Here is a 19,945-nt window from a genome sequence, read left to right as displayed (position 1 = left end):
CAGGAGAAAGGACGCTGTGATGCAGTCACACGAGGGGACACCGCACAGCCGTGAGACCCGCAGCCACACACGACACGGCGGGGAGACGGGGCAGAGCGCCCCCCGCTGGTGGGCGAGCGGGGGCCGGGGCGCCCGCCCGTGCCACGGGAATCCAGATGGCTCTCCCTGGGGGCCGTGGGGCTCCTGGGTGCTGGCCGGGGCGCTGGGCGTTTCCGTGGGAATGGACTCATCACGCTGGATGCCTACGACCCGCGGACGGCCGCTCTGTGCGTCACTGCAGTACGGGCGGTTAAAGAACACGCGGCTGCCTCCAGCGGGGGGTGGCCCGTCACCCCGCAGCCGTGCTGTCTGCTGTGCCGTCCCAGGGCCCGGATGGTGCGCGTGAGGACAGGGATTCAGGTGAGCCCCTGGCCAGCAGGAGGACACAGGCAGATGTGGCAGCTCCGAGATGGGGAGGGAGGGGACCCGGGCCGGGGGCTTGGTGTGCAGCCCACACCGCGGCCCTCCCTCGCAAACAAACCCCGTGAGCAGGGCCTTTTCTCTGCTCAGTAGAAACGGACGTAGGAGCTGAGCTCCAGGGTCCTGCAGGGGCAGATGCAGGGGCAAGAGCGAGCCCGCAGCCGGCACGGAGGAGAAAGTCCTCGGGGCTGTGCCCAGGCCTCGCTGTGCTCCCCAGAGCCTGGCCCGTCCAGACCACAGAGGCCAGACGCCCCCACAACGGTAAGTGACACAGCTCTGAGCTCCCTCTCCCGGGAGGTGGGGGCTGGGGTGAGTCACTTGCCTGGAGAGGGATGCGGGGAGCGAGGTGGAGGCTGGGGCGAGTCTGAAAAGCCCCAGGCCAGGGCGATGCAATGTTTTGCTTCTCTCAGCACCCCTGAGTCACCCACCAGCCGCTGGCCAGACCCTGGCTCCGGTCCTCCAGGAGTGCAGCTTCCCAAGATGGCACTGTGGCCGGGTCTGAGATGCTAGAGCTTGGACCTGTCCCCAGGCTTCTGGGCAAACCTGCACAGGGCTGCAGAAGAGCCCAGGAGGGGTGAGGGTCAGAGGTGAGGCACCTCCGGGGACCAGGAAGGGACCCGGCTCTCCCTGCGTCCCGGCCCTAGACAGCTGGCGGCTACCCGGCTGGCGTCAGCTGGCCCAGTAGCTTAGGCTCCCTTTCATTTCCCTCCTTCCTCCCTCCCTCTCTCCCCACCCCTGCCTCCCTCCATCTCGGCCTCCCTTCTCCCTCCTGCCCTTCTTCCTTTCCTTTCTTTCGTTTAAAATTTTTATTGCAATAAACACCAAAAATCACCCAAAAGAATAAAGAAGAAAAGGAAAACATCTAAACTCCCTCCCAATAATTACCCTTTTTAGTGACAATCTTCTTATTCTTTGGAAAACAGCCATCTTTAAAAGGAAACTCGATTTTAGACCAGAGTTAGATTTGCAGACAATTTGCAAAGATGCGCCGAGTTCCCAGACACCCCACCCCCATCGCCATGTTCAGGCTGCTGTAACAAAAATGCCCTGGACTGGCGGCTTAGACGACAACCATTTCTCTCTCGCAGTCCTGGAGGCCGGAAGTCCCAGGTCAGGGTGCCGGCAGATCTGGCGCCCAGTGCGGACCCTGCCCTGGTCTGCAGACGGCCATCCCCTCCTCGTGCCCTCACGTGGTGGAGGCGCCCTCAGACCTAATCACCTCCCGGGGGGCCCACCTGCGAATTCCATCGCATTAGGAGTTAGGATGTCAGCACACGAGTTGGAGGGGGGCACACAAATAGCCCGTACACCCCCACGGGCAGTTTCCCCTGTCACTAGTGACATCCGAAGTATGTATGGTACATTTGCTACAACTGACGACCCAGAACCGACACGCTATTATTAACGAGAGCCTGTGCGGTAATCACATATCCTGGGTCTCTCCCAGGCATCCTTTTTCCTTTCCCAGACCCCACCCCGGACACCACATCACATTTAGTGTCGTGTCTACTCAGGCTCTCTCGGCCATGACGGTTTCTGAGACTTCCCGTGTTTTTGATGACATTGACAGTTTGGAGAACAATGTCCCTCAATTGGGGTTGGTCTTTTGTCTCCTGTCTTTCTCATGATTCTGCTGAGGTTATGGGGTGGGGGCGGGCCCTTCCGGAAGAGGTGGCGTCTCATATGTGGGGGGAAAGCAAGACCTGGCCTTCCCTTAAGGGAGGGGCTTGTTTGGCTCCTCCAGGCCCTCCTGGTACATGGCTGATTTTCCAGGCCAGCAGGATGAGGAAAGAGGGTGCAGCCAGGCTGGGGGACCCCAAGTGATGTCCAGCCCCACACTTCCCTCCGAAATGACTCAAGCTCACGGCCTTGAGCTGGTTGTTAGTACCGATGCCCAGCACTCTGCAGCCCCTCGGAGCTCACAAAGGACTGTTGTCAATAACACCATGCATCACTAGAGAGGCTGCTCACCGACAAGCATCAAGGTAAGCGCCTTCGCTAGTGGCCCTGGGTGGGGTTGGTCACGTCCATGTCACAGATGAGAAACAGGCTCACTGAGGTTAAATGGCTTGCCCAGTCACAGGCTGAGAAGTCAAAAATGGAGATTAGACCCCGGACCTGAGCGGACTCGATTCCAGACTCCCTCTGCTACACCATCCCCCACATCCGTTCCCCACCACTGTTCCTGCTTATACGGGTGACGAGACCAAGGCCTCAGGAGGAGAGGTGCCTTGGCCCACAGAGGCCCAGTCCGTCATTGCTGACGGAACCTGAGCCAGAGCCCAGGTGTCCTGATCCACCCCGGGCCAGCACGGGGACAGAACCGGAGCTGGGGCAGCCTGAGGGGCACTTTGCAAGCTGCCCAGCCAGGCGGCATTGCACAGGAAGGTGTGTGTGGGCCCAGCCTTCCCCAGGCTCTGGGCTGGTGTCCTGACCCTCAGCTCCCCGCAGGGTTGCCCATGTACCTAGACCTCCCAGCCAGGCCTCAGCAGGAGGACAAGGACCAGAGAGGGCCTCCGCGATTGCCCCTCACCGGACACCAGGCAGCCTGGGGGCCTCAGTCAGCCTTAGAAATCAAACACGCCTCCCATCATTCATTCATCCAAACATACCGAGCCTCTGACATGTGCAGGGGTACGGCGGTGGAGATTAACAGAGGGGGTGGTGTCGTCACCTTCACGGGGCTTATGTAATGGTGAGGACGGAAGGCAGGCAGACGTTAATACCGTAAGATGATTCCTCACCACCCCAAGAGCACGGAAGGCAGCGGACGTGGCCCGCTCGGCTCCTCCTCAACTCCCTCCCCGGCACCCCGTTCCCTTTCCTGCAGGAGCCTCAGGCCCTCGGTCCTGCCGCGCCCCCCCAGCCTGCCGCACCTCCTCCAGCCCAGCACTGGAGTCTTTGAAAGCATAATCCCCACTCCTGCTGCGCCCTGCTCTCCTGCATCCCTGACCTCTGAGACTGGCAGTGTCCTTCCCATCGTCCTCCAGGTTGCTCCTCAGTGGCCGCTGGGATCCCATTGACCTAGGGCTCCTCCAAACCCACCTTGGGCTGCAGCCTCGGGGCTGGGGCTCCCACAGTAGGAGGGACCAGCTGCCCCAGGACTGTGTTGGTCAGTGTCAGATTCCTGGGCCACAGCTGGATCCGATTTAGCTGGAAAGGTTGACAGTGAGGCCAGGCCACCAGCCAGCACGGCGCAGTAGGGCCTGAGCCTGTCATTTCCTTTTCCACGGAGCTGCGATTGCTGAGGACCCACCCAGGCCCACCCAGCCCCCTGGGCCTTCCGAGCAGTCTGAGGAAGGAGAGGGAGGGACCAGCACCTGCTGGCAACCCAAGCTTTGTCCCCGCAGACTGGTCTCCCTGCCTGCCGCTCAGGTTTTCCAAAACACGAAAGCGATGTCACCAGGACGTGGGGGCAGGAAGCTGGAAGACTTTGCACGGGGGTAAATAACTTCTCACACACGTGCACACACGCGCGCGCACATGCGTGTATGCACACCACGCCACAGCGCTCTGGGGTCGGACCTCCGTCATGCCCTGGCTTGGGAATCCCAGGCTCTCAGAGCACGCAGAATATCTAGTGTCCAACCCTCATCGTCCAGAGCAGGGAGGGACTTGGCAAAGGTCAGGCAGCAAAGCGGGCCCCAGATCCCAGCACACTCCACTGCGAATAAAGAACATTTACTAACGATAATGTACCATTATGTTTACCGGGTGCCTAATTTAAACCAGACCCTCTGATGGGGCTTTGAAATACATTCATTCTTTTAATTTGCAAAATAACTGGAGGGTTGGTGACGTCCAGCATTTTGTCAAAAGCCACATACTTAGTAAGTCATGAAGCTGGGAGTGAAACTCAGCCTGACATCAAACGACAGGATTTCCTCCGGTGCAGGTCTGCTGCTGGAGGCCGGGAGTGGGGTCCAGGGATGAACTCTCCCTGGGGCGGTTTGATCATTCTGGAGCTTTTCCAATGTGCTTGGTTTTTGCCCCAGCGTCATATACAGACATCCCTGCCGAGCTTCGAGCACGGGATGCACGAAATGCTCAGTAAACCAGCGTAAAAGAGCAAGGTATGAAGTGGTACATGGAGACACCTCTGTCCAGGGCTCACGAATGCCTGTGATGTTTTTCGTGTCCGTCCCATCTTTCCTTCTTTTTGCTGTCGTTTTTCTTCCAGAGCAGCCATCTATAGAGAAAGTCCCTGTTCTTGTCTCTCTGACGTCTCTGCCCCTTATTTTGAGAACTAAAATCCTGGTTTCCAATCCGTGTCATCCAGGCAGGGTGGGCATGTGACCTGGGGATGGCCAATCAGAATCGTCCCCCGCTGGCCACAGAGATTGGTACAGGGCTGGACACGTGACTCAAAGCCGGCCAATGGGATTCAGTTCGGAGACTTTTGTTGGCGCCACTGGAAAAAGGCGCCCTTTTCATAATTGTCAGGAAGCTTGCAGGTGAGCCTGGGGCTGTCAGCGGCCATCCAGCCACCCAGCTCCCAGGTCAGGGCGCCCCCTTCCTCATCTGGGGGATGGCGTGTTGAGCGGGAGTGAAATCCCTCCTGACCCTCAACCACGGCCTCTGAAGCGCCGCCATCATGGCTCCTTTGGCTCACGTGAGCCTGCCAGACTCAAAAAGGCAACGAGTTAAACAGTACAATGAATCAGAATCCTCCCATTTGGGCCCACATGCTGTGGGGCTTGATGAAAACAACTCCAGGGCAGGAACTAAGAATCCAGTGAGGTCAGCGAGATGAGGTCACAGGAAGCAGGGGTCAGCCTTCTGGCTCTGGCTGGGACATCAGGCGCCAACGGCCTTGGGCAGGACCCAAGTCCTGTCCATCCCCTGTAACAACCTAAGCATTGGTTGTAACATTCCCTCGGCAGATGGGGCCGGCGAAGGCACAGGGCGGGCAGGAAGCTCTGAAAAAGTAGAGAGAAAATGTGAGCTGGTGGCCTAAAAGGTAGATTGGAGGAGGAAGACCTCGCTGGGCCCGAAGAACTCAGTGTGTGAAGATGGTCTTCCGAGGAGGCTTCGGCTGCGTTGGGACCCTCCGGTGTGCTCCTCACTCTGAGCAAGAACTAGTTTGTGCAAAATAGCAGGACTTTAGGAAGAACATTTTCTGGGTCAAGCGACCACCATAAGTAGCCAAGAGGGAATGAACACGCTTCTGAATCCTTTCGTTTCGAGTCTGCTAATGGGTCTGGCAGAAGTCACAGGGACACATGAGTTCCCGCCTCCCCCATGTCCACGCTCAGCCGTCAAACCCTTGTCCAGGTGCCGAAGTCATAGGACACCTAATGAAACGTGTCTAAAGCTTTCTAAGTCGGAGTTGCATCCTGTGAGGAGCTGGGACCGAGGATTCATTAAGGATCAGTTGGTTAAAAATCGGGGATTACGACCTTCCTTTCGATCAGGAACATGAACTTCTGTGTTGGTATCCGCAGGGTCCTGCATTTAATGGCCACACGTGTTGGTCCCACCGGTCTGGAACTGAGATCTGGACAGACGGACATGGGGTCACTGCTGTTCAACACGCCCCTGGCTTGTCGAAAGGCCCTGAAGGAGGTTTGGAATTGACTTCTGAGTTAGGACACTCCTCACATTTTCTCCGTTCGGGTCCTGAGGAATTATAAAGATGCGATTTTAATTAAGAATGTCCTGTGTTGTTTTTAAAGAAGCTTTCTTGCTTCAAAGCTGGTTTTCAGCATTGGACGCCATGTTGGCAGAGACCAGCAGGAAAGGAAGGGGATTCAAGTTGGCGGCCTGCTCGGAAATGAGAGAGGGAAGGTCCTTCCTTACCGGAGTTGCCAGCTTGCCCAAGGCTGCAAAGCAAGACATATTCATATGTCACTTTTTCTTTCTTTAAATTTTCTTTAAAAATGTTTTTACCAAAGTAATAGAAATGCCTTTTTTCTTTTTCAATCAAGGGATAGAGATAGGCAAATAATGAAAATTCCCCGCCCAAGTCCTTCTCTTGCTCCTAAGAGGGAATCACTTTCAACTCTGCCTATTGGTGAATTAGCAAATTTAGAACCAGTTCGTCAGACGTACCGGTGACAACCTGGGACTTGCACCTGGCATCTGAAGTTGGGCCGTGGGACTGAGCCCTTCACCTGTGGGATCTGATGCTGCCTCCAGACAGGTAGTGTCAGCATTGAATCGAACTGTAGGACACTCAGCTGGGGACGTGGCGTCGGACAAGACACCACGCATCTGGTGTCGGAAGTGGGAGTGAAAACGGCTCGCCCGCCACCGAGGCCTGGGGCGAGACGCGGGCCGGACCCGTGTCGTGGGCGGTGGGGAGTACGTACATGTTCAACCAGCAATCTTTGGATTTAAAAATCTCTCATTTAAGGGACAGATGTTGATGCCTACTAATTTTACTTCCTGTAAACTTATAAGAGGAAAAGCAAACTCATGCCTTCAGGAGGGGACAGAAGAAATTGGGCAAATGTGAAGGCTGGATCCAATCCCCGAGCAGCCAGGCCGAGGACTGAGTCCGAAACAATGGTTATCTCGCCGATCTGGGAGGAGGAAATGAGGTCGTGGATAGAGAAACTCTACTTCGGGGCTTGGGACACAGCGGATGCGTCTGTCATTATCACGGGCAGAGGGGAGAAATCCAGGTTGCTTGTCCCCAACATTCGATTTTCCTTTCCTTTTGAGAACTTGTTTATTTAAGTGAAACTATGGGCCCAGAATCCAACAGACAGGGGAGGAGATAATTAGCCGCTGCTGGGGACACAGAAAATTGCGAAATTTCAACCCACTCCTTGGAACCGCAAACACGTTTCATTTATTCATGGTCACTGATGTCTTTGCTGAAGCCGGAACATCTAACACTTGCAAACAACACATCATTAGTCTCCATAATAGACACGGAACGAGCTCCCAGTGAACTAAGCAGCTAATCACGTTGCAGAGGGTGTTCAGTGCTTTTCCACAACGAGCGCGGTTATTTGGTTGGTCCCCTGACGCCTGGTGCTAATAGGCACGTGGACTGTCATCTGTCCCAGTGCCTGCTGGTTTCAGAGGCATCAGTATCCTCAGTCGCCACAGGCTGACCTTCTCCAGGTACTGGGCTCGGCGCCAGGCCCTCGGGGACTCAGACCTGATTCGAGACTGCGAGAGATCACGGGGAGACTGAAGAGTGTTGGCTGACTTGTTTATTTGATTAAAAACAGAAAAAAACAAAAACGAAAAACAAAAAAAACTTTACCGTTACGAAACAGCGCGGAAGCAAGCCGCCTGGGCCTGGACCTGTCCCTGCCTCTGCCCTTTCGCTCACCTATTTTATAATGTTTGGTCACTATGGACAATCGCACTCTCATTTAGCAACCAAAATTACAGACGATTAGGAAGCAGGAGCTGCAGAAAGAACAGATGCAGAATGAGCGCGGCCGTGGCTGACTCCCCGCCGAGGCTCCGCGTGGCCCCTGACGACAGCCGCGGTTCCCTGGGCGGAGCGTCGGGGAGAGGCGCTATGTATGCCAAGGGGTCCACGTTGGTTACCTCCTTGCCCCTCACGACTAGCCCACACGCAGATGCAGTGGATACACAGAGAGGCGACTATCGTAGACCGTGAGAGGCAGGTCCACAATTTGAACTCCGGTCCCTGGCTCATGGGCGTCACGCATGCTGACCCAAGAGGCCAGCACCTTGTACCCAAAACATGCAGACAGCGCAGTTTACGGGACAAGGTGCGATTCAGGGCTCACTAGTCCAGACGGTGAACTCGATGTTTTCCTTCCGTGAGCGAAACGGTCATAGATGTTGGAGCGAAGACTAAGTCCTGTGTTTTTTCCCGTTGTTTTTACAAAATGGATAAAGCATCATTGTTTTTTTCTGATTATAAAATAAAATACATGTTGGATGTAAAATATAAAAAATGTAGAAAGTGAGAACCTCCCCACCCCACAGCCATAGGTAACACCATTTGCTACAGAGATAATCGCTCTTCGTAATTTTCTCTGAACACACATATTTCTTAAAGATAAATGCAGCAAATTTGTTTCCAGCCTCAACAAACTAGTTTGTATTAAAACCGTCCCCCCAGGAGGTACGGTGTAATTCTCCGCGTGTGGGCTGTCTTTAGTGACTTCCAGAGGATACACTACAGAAAGAGAAAAACAGTCACTTCACAGTGGAGAAATCTGACAGAGGCTACTTATGAGGTCGAGGTCTCCGTCACTCGTAATAAGTCTTGCCTTTGGTCAGGCGGCTATAGCAAAATCCCACAGACTGTGTGGCTGCAGCAACGGACATTTATTTCTCACGGTTCTGGGCACTGGAAGTCCAAGATCAAGGTGACAGCAGACTGAGTTCTTGGTAAGAGCCCCGTAGCAGACGACGGCCGGCTTGCTGTGTTCTCACGTGACAGGGAGACAGGAAGCAAGCTCTCTGGCATCTAATCACCTCCAAATACCATCCCATCGGGGGGTTAAGTCTTTAATGGCAACGGACATTTATTTCTCACGGTTCTGGGCACTGGAAGTCCAAGATCAAGGTGACAGCAGACTGAGTTCTTGGTAAGAGCCCCGTAGCAGACGACGGCCGGCTTGCTGAGTTCTCACGTGACAGGGAGACAGGAAGCAAGCTCTCTGGCATCTAATCACCTCCAAATACCATCCCATTGGGGGGTTAAGTCTTTATGGATTTGGGGGGACACAAGCATTCAGTCCATAACTGTACCCCCGCCCCGATGTGATGGACCGACTAGGGTATTTTGCATCTTTCCCGTAACCAATAATCCAGTCTAATCTTAAGAAAACGTGGACAAACCCACAGAGAGACGCCCTATAAAATGCCTGGCCGGTACTTTTTAAAACCATCAAGGTTGCGGAAAACAAAGAATAAAGACTGATACGGACCAGGCACAGACGTCCACGATGCGGTACCCTGGGTTAGATAGAGCAGTGGGGGTCAAAGGGAAGATTCTGGCCCTTGCAAAGACGAAAGCGTCATTCAAACCAACTCAGGCTCCTCCGGGGGTTACAGCGATCTGCATGTATTTGAAGTGCCCGCCAGGGGCAAAAGCGACTTCTCCCTGCAGGAAGGTAACACCGCCAGGAGCCTCAGATTTCCTCCGCTGTCCCGTACCCGCCATGCCCGGCCTTCGGTAAACAGTGCAAGTGACCCGGACATGGCGGAAAGGCCAAACACGCACGGAACTGGAACGTCGGGGTGAAACGAGGCATGGCGGTGGCAGAGAGGTTGCGAGGGGCGGCTCTGCAGTCAGACGGCTGCGCTGCGGAGCCGCGTGGCTCCGGGAGACCCTCTCCGTGCCTCAGTTTCCTTACCCGTGACAGGGGCGAACATGGCGACACCTACCCTGTGAAATGACTGCGGATGAAGACAGTCCGTGCAGGCTTTCGTTTTCATAAACATGGACTGCTTTTATGATAAAAAACAAACTAGCTATTTTTACAATGAGAATGTGCTGTCATCAGAAAGGGTAGGTGACCTATGAGCCCGTTAGCTCAGGCCCCCCGGAGAGCTGTACGGGATTCCAGAACAAGCCACGCGCTGTCCGGGCCTCACACTCAGCTCAGTGAGATCGGTCCCCCAGGAGGACACGGCAGCTCCCCGACCCCAGCTCTGGCCTCGCCTCCTGTTTTGAAACGCCAGGGCTTCCTGATGCCACCCAGCTTCCTACATGAGAACAGATACTTGCAGGATGAAAAGGAAAAGGAACAGTGTTTGATTCATTTTTCAAACGCATCCTGAGTGCCTGTTATGGGTCATCTACCTAGCCTGGTAAGCGATGCCATTTATGAAGACCTATTGCGTGCTGGTCACTGAATGGACAGCATCTCATGAAAAACCCACATACACCCCACCACGAGGCAGACAGGACTGTATCCCCATTTGCAGAGGGATAAGTAACTTGTCCCAGATCCCCAAAGCCGATAGTAGACGGGCCAGCCTTGTCCAGAGGAGGCCTGGTCCCTCTGCGTCTGCTGATTGGGCTACACGGTCTCTCCTGAGGGGCCGCCGAGCCCGGGGCCCTTGGAAAGACTGTCTCCAAAGGAGAGGGGTGAGCTTGCCCCCGCTCCTCTTGGTGTGTGAACTCATTCTCTCTCTCTCTCTCTCTCTCTCTCCCCACATCCCCGCTTCATGGCCCCCTCTACAGAGTAAAGTTTTTATGGCGAAGAAACTGGGGCATTGAAGAAGGTAGGCATCTGAGACAGCCAGCCAGCTCCCACTCAGCCTCAGGCACTCATGCATGGCCGAGGGAAGGAAGGGGCCTCTTGGCTGACCCTCCCTGGGGGGCCCGGCCCAGATTAGGCGAGCCTGACCAGGGACACTCGATGCTCTGCTGTCATGGCCACCCGGGTACCTGGAACAGCTTCCTGCTACAGCCGAGCGGGGCCCCTGTGAACGGCAGCTTCCTTCCTCCCCCCTTCCTGCCTCCCGTGCTTCTGGGCTCCGGGCACTGCTCCCAGCACCAGCCTCAGCCTGCAGGTGACAATGGGACACACGGTCCTGCTGCCCGACTGCATCCCTCGAGATGCCAAAGGGTCTTCACAGCTTCCAAACAGAGCTTCCGCCTCCCTCCTCCTCCTCGAGGAAGGCCACCCAGACTCCCGCCCACAGGCAGCTCCCCAAGAATGGGCTGGCTGTCCCCTTTTGCATCCCAATGTCACTCACACCTCAGGTCTGTGTTCAGGACCTGCCCTATCTTTCTCCTTAACCCCCAAGTCCGTCTTCCGAAGCAGAAACGAGGGGTGCTTCATCCTTGAATCCCTCCTCCCCGCAGACCTCAGTCAAGAGCTGAGCTCACAGCAAATGTGATGAATGAACTAATGAATGAATATATATGTGACTCCGCGAAAGCATTTAAAATGAACACACTCACAGCGTTGAATGAATGAATGAATGAATGAATGAATGCATATGTGACTCCGTGAAAGCGTTTAAAATGAACACACCCACAGCATGACGTCTAAGGGAACTGGCTGCTGAACGGCTCGACGCTCTGGGTCATGGTGGAACAGTCTGAAAACCTGCATTTCAGGCCGAGTTCTGCCCTGAACTTCTGCCCTGACCAGCTTGGCCCCAAGCTCTGGATGGATCACTAATAACCTTTCTGACCCTGAGTTTCCTCCTCCATGAAAAATAGGCCTGATAGAACAGTCGCACCCCTCATGGGGGTGGGAAAGGAAGGAGGTGCTGGCCCCTAAAATGTCCAGAGCTCTCCCACCCACCCAAGCCTCCCACCACCCAGCAAGTCGGAAAGTGGCTTTCAGACTTCAGGGCGCCAAACACCCACAAAAGGGGCTTTGGAATTTGAGGCCTCACCCTGTCCTAGAAGCCTGTCTTCCCTCCCGGAACCCTGGCTCCCTCTGAGAGGTCCGAGGCAAGGGCAAGACTAGAGACTGCCCAGCTTGGGCAACGGGGCCTGCCAGGGGTCATTTAAGTCTGGGCAGTGGCCTGCCGGCCACATCCAAAGCTCTGAGGTCATTTCCCCTGATACCGGAGACGTGGCACCTGCTGGAATCCTTGGTGGATTAGAACGCCAGGAGTGCCCAGATCTGACGCCTCGTGCCCTGGCGCCTGGCAGAGAGGTCTGGGAGGAGCAGACCGCCTGCCGCTGCCCAGCGCTGCAGCCCCCCTGCGGGACAGGGTCCGCCAAGGCCAGGAGTGTGGGGAGGGCCCTGAGCTGCTGAGCCTCTGCCTGCGCCCTGCGAGGCCGGCCTTGGGCTCAGGGCACTCAATTGGCGAGCGAAGGGGACCCCTCTGAAGCCCTATGAGGCCCTGAAAGGGGATCCAGCCTCAGTCTCGCAGCCCATGTAGTGTTGACGCCACCGACAGTTGCTAAGAGATACGGGCATCACAGGTGTTGGCAGGAGGGGTCCCCAGAGCTCTGGGCAGCGCCCGCCCACATCCTTGGCCCCCGGCAGGAGCCAGAGGCCCCAGCCGGGAGCCAGGGCTCTGCTGAGAAAGCACTCGCTTGGAGTGTGTTGGTTCTCAGGCGGCATCTGAAGGCCATGCTTAGGGTCCTGGCTGCCAGGCGGGCCGTGAGCTCACAGGCCACCAGGCTCTCACCCTAGGACAGGAGGTCTCCAAGGTTGGTCCTCCCGCTGTGGCCTGAGGACAAGTGAGAAACACAAGGCCGACGGACGTACATAAATGTAGAGGTTGTCAAGACTCACATCTTCGAAGCGCTGCCCTTAATTCTGAGGTCACGACCGCTTATTCCTTTTCGTATTCATACTGCCTGGCTTCTACGAAGTAACAATGACGGTAGAGGGCTGGGGCGTTTTCACAAACACCCTTTCACAGGGCGAAATCGTTGACGGCCCCCTCGGTGGCTTTGATGTCTCCTCCCCCCTACTCCCTCTGTGCTGTCATCTCTTTCTCTCTCTCTCTTTCTCATCCTAAACCCCAAAAGTCTTGGAATGAAAGGCAGTGGCCTGAAAAGCGACGAGCTCAATAAATGGTGCAGAGCCACAGTCATCTGTTCTTGGCAGAGCGAGGTCACAAAGAAAGGGTGTGGTTAGCTGACCTGGGGGAGCTTCGCAGAGGAGGGGGTGCTTGAGCTACATCTTGAAGTATCAGGGGCCGCTTGCCAGGGGCATGGGGGTGAGGGATGGGGGCAGAGACATGAGGGGGGACACGCCGGTGAGCCACTCGTTAGAGATGTCGCGTCTGAGTGTCTTGTCCGAGAAGGCCTGGGTCAGGCCAGGTGGAGGCCAGGTAACAGCAGGCCTCATTGGAGGGGGCAGGGCGGCCAGCGAGGGGCTGCAGATGCCAGCCTGTGAACCGGTGTCCTCAGCACCAAACGTGTATTGTCCAGGACTCGAAATTCCAAACCGAACACAAGGTGAGCGGGGAGGCAGCCCGGCGGTGGGCAGGGGTCCGGCCTCATGTTCTGGGCGGGGGCGGGGCGGGCCCTCGCCAGAACAGGGGCTCTGTCATCGTGTGGGCCGTTCCCCAGAGACCGTCGAAAGCAGCAAAGGCAGTGAGTTTGTGTAGCCTGACGGTGCCCCCTCGGTGACCACGGCCGCCCAGCACATGCTCGCGAGGTAGCCGGCCAGGCTCTCAGCCCACAGACTCGGGGTTTGGGGCATTCCCTACTGGAGGAAAGGGAGAATTATGCTTATTTTCTATAACTCAGTTTAATTTTTTTCCTGATCCCCTGATTTTCGAGGTGGCAGAAATGTCATCTCAGGGCTGCTCACGAAGGGCTCGTTACCAAAGGCCTGCGGTGCCATCCGTCCTCAAGCTTGCCGTCGGGGACACCCCCTCAGTGCTCTAGGTGTAGGGTCCCCTCCGTGGTGGGGCTGGGACATGATTCCACCACCCCCAGCCCTCGGGAGCTGCCCGTGGCCCCAGCCCTCCCTCTGTCTTGCTGCCCCCCAGAGTCCTTCCTAGAAAGTGGCACTGGGGACTCTGGTCTTTGGCTCCTGCCTGGCTGAGAGTTTTGCCTCCAGCCCAAGGCTCATCAGGACACAAGGCGCTCTCGGTCCATCGGCGTCCACTCCAGGGCTGCCCCTCTGCCCCCTGTCCCCCCCATCACATTGGGGAGAGGTGTAGGTCTTACTGGACCCACCTCCATCTTTAAGCTTTAGATTTATCCTTTCTATTTGTCTAAAGGCATTAGCTTTGGAAACTCAAAAGCCAGGAAGAGAACTCCACTTTCCTCCCCCACCTCATCCCGTCCTTCCCCGGGGCATCCGGCAAGCCCGGGCTTAGCTGCAGGAACGGGACGAAAGGAGCCGGCCCGTCTGCGACCTTCCCCGTGGAGGCCCTGGGAGCCTCTTTGGACTGTTCTGTGCCAGGCATTTGCTGCTTCATCTGGTTCCTCCTCAATCATTAAACCAAAACAGAACAAATACGTGCAAACCCGAACCTCTCCAGCTCTTGGCGGCAGCCCTGGTCTGGCTCCGCCTCTGGCAGGTTGTCAGGGTTCCCCGCATCCCAGCTGCTCTGCCCGTGGGGCGCGGGCGTGGCCAGCCTGTTGGGGCGACTGGGAAACGGGAACCCTGCAGGTCCCTCTCTCGTCCCTCTGGCCCTCTCGTTCCAGTGCCCAGAGATTTTGTTTCCTTGGCCACTGTCTGCTTTCTGCACCCTGGGACAATGGAAGGGGACAAACGGGAGAAAGCCGTCTGGCTCACAGCAGTTATTACTAACAATGAAGCGACGTTTCGGGCCCATTTTTTTGTTACGTTAAAAAAAATTTCCTCCAGCCACCAACAAACATCTTATCCTCTAATTAGCTGTCACTTGCAAAGGAAAGGCTCTTTCTGTCTGCTTTCCTGTTCCTTCGAACCGGCTTCCAGAAACAGGAGCTGCCTTAAATCTTGGGGATTTAAGTGTTTGTGATTCAGAGACTGGGTTCTGTTTTTCGCCGCTTAACCCCTGATAACTTCGGATAACTTTGGATGGAGAGGTGGATCTCATACACCGAGCCTCAGTTTCCTCATCCGTAAAGTGGGAATGCTGATCGAACCTGCCTCAGGGAACCGTGTCTGTCTCACAGTCAGCTCTCCGTAAACGTTGGCTCGAATTATGCTGTCACCAAATTGTTACTTTCCTTTGGCCCTTGGGAGTTGATGGGAAAACTGACATCGGGAATTCAAGATTATAAACTAACGGAAGACTCTGCACGGGGCGGAAGTAAGGAAAGGAAGTGCTGGAGGTTTCAGGCCACAGGAACAAAACAAATAGATATTTCAGCTATAAATTGCAGCAGCACCAGCAGCTCCTGTCATCCTGCAAAACAAGGAGCCCCTCCCTTTATGTCACTTGAAAGATAAGTAGAGCCCCACCCACTCTCCCAGCAGATGCTCAGGGAAGTAACTTGAAAACCAGGCCTGCTGACAGGGAGCTAGGAGCGTCTTGGTGGGTGCTGCCAGGTGCTCTGTCCATGGCTGCCATTGGCCTCCAGCCTCCCTCGGCACCTCAGAGCCTGGGAGCCACCAGGGGCTTCCAGGTGAAGTCCCGCCTCGGCAGGCTCCTGTGGTGCAGACCTCTGGGATGGGGTACTTGGACAAGAGAGAAGAGAGAAACAGCTTTTCCATGGATTTCAGAAGTATCCCTCAGGATTCCAGAGCTGGACATGTCCTCTGAAGCCCACTGGCTCCAGCCTCTGTCTCTTTCAGACAATCCAGCTCTTAACCACTCATGACTAATCATCACCATCACCACCACCATCACCATCACCAACACCACCACCATCATCATCATCAGCATCATCACCATCACCACCATCACCACCGTCACCATCACGATCACCATCACAATCACCGTCACCATCACAATCACCATCATCACATCACCATCACCATCACAATCACCATCATCACCATCACCATTACCACCACCATCACCACCACCATCATCACCATCATCATCATCACCATCACCATCACCATCATCACCACCACCATCATCCATCACCACCATCACAATCACAACTATCACAATCACAACCATCACCATCACAACCATCACCATCACCACCACCATCACCACTACCATGTCCATGACCATGACCATCACCACCACCATCACCATCACTACCATCACCATCACCATCGCCATCACCGTCACTCATGTTTCTTTTGAGCATTTATTACACCCCTGGAACCTCTGCCAGCACACCAAGGTTCCTCTGACTTTCTCTCAAACCCTGTTCAAAGGGCCCCCTCCTCCAGGAAGCCTCTGTTTTTCTATGAAACTGGCAGGGGAGGTCAGGCCACAGATATCGACGGAGCACCTACTCTGTATCAGACCCTGTCCTAACAAAGATACGGTGTCCCACTGCTGCCATTAAATAACTAATTGCGAATGTGACGAAAGCCAGTGAAGGAGACGCACGGGATGCCCCATGGAGAGTCCACCTTCTCCGAGGTCCCCAGGGCCAGGGCCCAGGCCAGTCACTGGGCGCTCACTCATCGGGTGCTCCGTCTTACTGGCTGCCGTTTCACACCGTCACGTGTGTCCCTCATTTCCTCTGGTGGACGGATGGTTGAGTAACCTCACGGTGACAGAGCTGGGAGGCGATTCTGGGGTGTGTCCGGGCTGTGAGGTCCTCAAGGACAGTGAAGTGCCTCACGCTTGCACCGTAGTGCCTGGGAATGGACACATCTGGGAGGAAACGTGGCACGGCAAGGAAATTGTCAACGAAATGAAAATGCGGCCTCCCGGAGGGGAGAAAATACTGTCAAGTCAGATATCTGACAAAAGGTTAATGTCCAAAATAAATAAAGAACTTATACAAGTCAGGAGCAAAAAACCCCAAACAATTCAATTAGAAAATGGCAGAAGATTTGAATAGACATTTTTCCAAAGACAGCCAACCGGCACAAGAAAAGATGCTCAACATCACTAGCCATCGTGGGAAATGCAAATCAAAACCACCACGAGGTACCATCTCACATCAGATAGAATGACTGTTATCAAAACAATGAGATAACGAGGATGTGGAGAAAAGGGACCCTTCGGGCACTGGTAGTGGGCGTGTAAACTGGTGCGGCCACTGCAGAAAACAGGATGGAGGCTCCTCAAAACATTAAAAATGGAACTGCCACGTGATCCAGCAACCCCGCTTCTGGGTAGTTATCTGAAAAACAGAAAGCTGTCTTGAAGAGCTAGGCGCACCCCCCTGTTCATGGCAGCATTACCTACAATACACAAGATACGGAATCGAGATGCTGATGGACGGATGGATAAAGATGATGTGGTATACGCACACGATGGAACACGATTCAGCCATGAACAGGAGATCTTGCGACGTCATGGATGCACCTAGACGGGGCTATGCTTAGTGAAGTAAGTCAGACAAAGACCTTCACTGGATCTCACATACAGGATCTAAAAACAAAACAATAACAACAACAAAACAAGCTCGTAGATACAGAGAACAGATTGGTGGTTGCCGGGGCCAACCACGAATGAGGTGAAAAAATGGGCAGAAGCAGTCAACACATACAAACTTCCAGCTATGAAAAGAACAGGTCCTGGGGATGGAACATACAGCGTGGAGGCTACAGTTAATCACACTGCGTGGCATGTTGGGAAGTTGCTGAGACAGAGTAGATCTTAAAAGTTCTCATCACCAGAGAAAATTTTTGTAACTACACATGGTGACGGATGTTAACTTAGTGGGGTGATCATTTGGCAATGTTTACAAATATTGAATCATGTTGAAACTAATATGTCAATTATACCTCAATAAGAAGGACCATAAAGTGATTTTTTAAAAAAGGAATAAATACATATGGAGTAAATGGACACGGGAAGAAAAAATGCAATACATGAAGCCTCCATCACTGCCTCTTATAAGACAACATTGTAGGGGACCTGAGTCTCCCCTGTCCACTACCTGACTCAGTGCTCGGCCCACGGTAAACTCGTTAGTGTTTGTGGGATGAGTAAGTGGGTGCACGCGTGAGTAAGTGTGATGCCGGTGTCTGTCGCAGCATACGCACAGTGTATAGTAAATATCTGATAATGAATGAACGATGAAATTAACAACAGATAGACCGCTTGGGAAATGGCCAGGAGAACTTTGCCCATTACCTTCCGCTCACGTTTACGGAAAACAGGTTTTCTACAATCACACAACTGCTCGTTCCTTCTTCTGGATTTCTTAGCAAGTTAAAAAAAAAAAAAAAAGCCCTGCTGGGGAAAAAGCGAGCTGAGTCTAAACCTAAAAACTCCCCATGTGAGTACCTTAGCAGCCCGTGGCGTCTGCCAGCTGCCGCCACCTGGTGCTGGGGCCGCCACAGCCGGTGGACTGGGGACGCAGGTGGGGCAGGAGGCTCTCTGGGCCAGCGGGGCTGCCCAGGGAGAACGGCCATCTCAGCCACAATCTCTCTGGGGATTCACTTTTCCTGTCTTCGACATCATTACCTCATTTCTCTATGATTTTACAAGATGTGGGGTAAATATTAGTACAAGTATTTCTTCGCCAGAAAGAATCCATTCGATCCGAGGAAATAAGGGTGGCGGATGGTGATGGATGCTGTTTGGACAAGCCGACGACGTACAAAGCCTGCATTCACGGCCCTCGGAGCCGGCCCTCTGCTAAATAGAGCCATCGCCCGTCTGCCCAGCTCCATCCTCCGTCAAACTGACCCGGAGCCAGACAGGCGACAAGCAGGGACTCACCCCGGAGCAACCTGGATGTGGAAAGACCAAGGCTGACGGCCGAGGCTCGGGGCTGAGGAGCCCTTGGGGACGCCCCCACCCCGTCCGTCTGAGTCTCCGACTGGGTCACTCAGAGCTCACGTCCATCCTCAAGCAGGAGCCCCTGTTCTCGGGCTCCAGCTCACCTCAAAGGCTGGGTGGGGCTCGCTCGCTCTTTGCCACCCTCCTCCCTCCTCCTCCTCCTCCCTCTCTTACTGGGATGTTTTCTTTAAAACAACAGTAACAAACTTCGAGATGGGGAAAGGTGGCTACGGAGGCGGATGGGGTCCCTGTCTTCTGTGCACGGTGGTCTCAGGCGATGGAGAGAGCAGGGAGGAGCTTCGCACACTCGCGGGCGCGTCCCGCCCTTGGGGACACGCTCAGGGGGCCAGGCTCCAGACCACCCGCGTGGCTCCCCGCTCTCGCGGTGCGTCCCCATGTCCTGTTTCATCCAGCGACCGCGGCTGCCCGTTACTTCTCCCAGAAGGCCTCCCGGCCTTTCCATTGTTCTCCGTACTCCAGGAAGCCACCCGTCCCAGGCTGCCTTGCCGAGTGGCTTTCAGATGGCTTTCATGATGGGAGAAGCTGGTGAGAGCCTGGAGCCCAGGACGAGGACAATCGGGCCTTCTTCCCCTTTCGTTCCGCTTCAGGTGGCCCCAAGCAGTGGCCGTGTCTCCTCTGGGACTCTAAGTGGCAGAGCACAGCCCGCGCGTGGCCCCAGCTCCCGCAGGCAGCCCTGCCCTGGCCGAGCATCTGCCAGCCAGCACGGGCTCGGGGCTCGCTCCCCAGATTTGGGGAGTTTCTCCTGCCGTCACTAAGCTGTGTCCTTCACTGTCCCGTTTAGCTTCTCGTCTCGTCCATTTTCTGTGTGACCGATTGCTTGCATTAAATGCCGTCTGCTGAAAGGTCGAGCGTAATTTCTGGACCCCAACTGATACAGAGAAACAGCAAGGTAGCAGGTAACTAACTAAGCAAGTGTTCGCCGAGTCACCAAGAGGTTCTGTGCACATAGGTCCATTGCGAAGGTCATTTGGCTGAAGGTCGCTCGAATCTAAGGCCCCAGCTTCACACACTGGAAACCCCCCGGTGGAATAGAGGCGGAGAGAGCAAGTTCACGGCCTCCAGCGACCCGGCCGCGTTCGCAGTCGGCCTTGACCTTCCTTGCTGCTTTCTCTCAGCCCTGCCAGGCAGCTCGAGTTGCGGGAATAACTCTTTTCCCCTGGTTCTTCAAAAAAGAGCCATTTCTCTTTGGTCCAGCGGGGCCTCTCATTAACAACCAGGATGTAAAGAAGCGGAGATCACACAGTGGGACTTAATTTGGAGCCACTTACGCAGGTAATTTTGTGAG

The sequence above is a fragment of the Pteropus alecto genome, unplaced genomic scaffold, assembly GCF_000325575.1.
Source record: "Pteropus alecto unplaced genomic scaffold, ASM32557v1 scaffold123, whole genome shotgun sequence".
Taxonomy (NCBI): domain Eukaryota; kingdom Metazoa; phylum Chordata; class Mammalia; order Chiroptera; family Pteropodidae; genus Pteropus; species Pteropus alecto.
This window is presented reverse-complemented; position numbering follows the sequence as displayed.